The sequence below is a fragment of the Petromyzon marinus genome, unplaced genomic scaffold (genome assembly GCF_048934315.1).
Source record: "Petromyzon marinus isolate PM22_M1 ecotype Great Lakes invasive population unplaced genomic scaffold, UKy_Petmar_22M1.pri1.0 PM_G_Scaffold_267, whole genome shotgun sequence".
Taxonomy (NCBI): domain Eukaryota; kingdom Metazoa; phylum Chordata; class Hyperoartia; order Petromyzontiformes; family Petromyzontidae; genus Petromyzon; species Petromyzon marinus.
The window spans coordinates 20,001-22,500 of record NW_027422836.1 but is presented as its reverse complement, the minus strand read 5'-3'; positions in this window follow the sequence as shown (position 1 = coordinate 22,500).

The following is a 2,500-nucleotide window of genomic DNA, read 5'->3' as shown; positions in this document are numbered from 1 at the left end:
TAAAGTAACAAATACGACGTGTTAAAAAAAAAAAAACTAACAATAAAAAAAAGAACCAAGACTTCGTCTTGGAAAATAACAATCCAAATTGTGGAAAATAGTAAAATGAAATAAAAACCGACTTCACCTTCGAAAATAACAAAATCAATCTAAAACAAATGACATCTTAAAACAAAACTATTATTTGTTTCGGAGGTTGTCTATGACTGTTCATAGACCGCATAATTTCCACAGAACATTCTCAGAATATCAAGAGAGAAAAGCAGCGTTCTGCGGGAAATCATCTTGGCCAGTGATGTCGTTCTGGGTTTGGTCAGGCCCAGGGAGGTAAGTACCTCGTTATTCTCAAGGGGCCACTTTCCTCTTGCCCCAACCGGGAATCCAAAGAATGTGACCTTGCTAGCCTTCGTCAGCACTTTGACTTGATCACCAAGAGGGGTATAGTACGAAACTTTGTGCGAGGCAGCATCTGACAAGGTATTCTTTGAAAGCTCAAAACGGACGGTGACATCGATCACAACCGCCTCCTCATCTTTTGCAAACACGAGGTCAGGCTTTCTCATCTCTCCCGTCTCGGATATGAACCGTGGCTCTTTGTATACAGACCAGCCCAATCTAGCCGCTTCGTCTGCCAGAATGTTACTGATCTTGTTATGTCGCGCAATTCTTGCTTTCTGTACTGCAGGACATTGACCGAGAATGTGCGAAAGGGACTCGAGTCTGGCAGAGCATTTCCTGCAGGAACGTAAGGCCCCATCTCTGCCTCTGTTCAAGCTTTCTCTTGTTGGGTAAATATTTGCCCTTAGTTGTAGTGCTGCGATAAAGAAGCATTGTTTAAAGCCGCACCATGGCCTCAACCAAGCATTACTGATTCTATCATGCGCAAAGTTTACAATGCCCCTTCCTTGAACCGGCTTTTCGCACCATCTCTGAAATTCATGCTCCCTCCAATCGCAGGGTCTCGGATATACAGGTTCTTTTGACACCGAGTCCCTGAGAACGAATGTTGGGATTGCATCACTGTCACCCCCTGCTCGTACCCACAAATTACGGTATTCTTCCTCCATACCCTGCGAGGACACAATATTACGGGTGATAGCATCGGACGAGTTTGCTATACGTTGCAGCCTTCTAACTTGAACCGAAGGGATTGTTTTTTCCAGTTTCAAGATGGCAAGGCCTCCGTCTCGGGCTCTGGCATATAACAGTCCATCACAAGTTGAAGCGGGAAGGTGGAGCCATCCTTTTACCGCCTTTCTAATCTCTTGGTCCAACCCACGTAGAGTTGATTGCTTGCAGTCCGAGTGGTCTGCAGGATATAACAATCTGGGTAGGGCATAGGCATTGAGTAGTTCAACCTTCTGAGTTGGCTTCAGAGGCGCCTCATCGATTTTCGAGATCCATGTCTTTAGCTGACAATGTAGATCAGGCTGTATAGTGCCAGTCCAAGGGCCAATTTTCAGACCAAGGTATTTCGTTGATTCATCAGGTTGGATCATATGGACATCTTTATTTTTGATAGTCCATGGGTCGCAGTTGTTCACCGTATATGAATCTTTGGTTGGGCTTATCATGAAGCCCTGGCACTTTCTGGCCTGAACCTCCAATCCCGATAGCCCACAAAATGATTCCAAGATCGCTAGATTGGCGGCCATACCAACCCAAGATTCGCTCACCAACACCAAATCATCAGCAAACGCAAGAGCTGTCACGTGGTCGGTATCAATGGAGTACCCAACTCCGTGTGACTCTAGGGTGCATATCAAAGGGTCCATGGCAAGATTGAAGAGCAGGGGTGACATGGGGTCACCCTGTTTGACACCAACACGTATGCTAATTTCTCGAGTCGACTCGCCATTGCTTTTGAACGAGGTCGTACACCGATCGTAGGCGTTCTGGATGATGCCCACCACGTGTTCATCTACTTTCTTGTGCCTTAACACCCATAAAATATGAGCATGCGAAACCGAGTCAAAAGCTTTCGCTATGTCGATAAACATGACAGCCAACGGCCTGTGCAATTTCTTAGCATGTCTCATAAGGTCCTGTAGCACCTTAAGATTTTCAGAGCAGCCAGATGCCGCTATAAAACCACGCTGCCTTGGGTTTAAGGGACAAGCACGAGCAAGACGTGCAGTCATTATTCTGGAAAATAATCTCAGAATCATTGAACCGATCGTTATTGGTCTCCAGTTCCCCAATTCTTTCAGCTTTTCATCGTCCATAACCTTAGGAATAAGAATCGTCCTATTCTTTTTCAACTCTTTGGGAATAATTCCTGTAATCATCCATGCATTAAATAGGGCTGTCAGTGTCCGACCCTCGGGGTCGGCAGCACAGATTGCAGCCCTTGTTAGGCCATCTGGCCCAGCTGCTGACGTTGGTTTAATGGCCCGTATGGCAGTCTGAACTTCCTCCACCGAAATTAGGGGCTCAAAGTATTCGTTATTTGCAACACCTGATGACTTAAATTGGCCCAGGCCATTGAATGGCAACACCT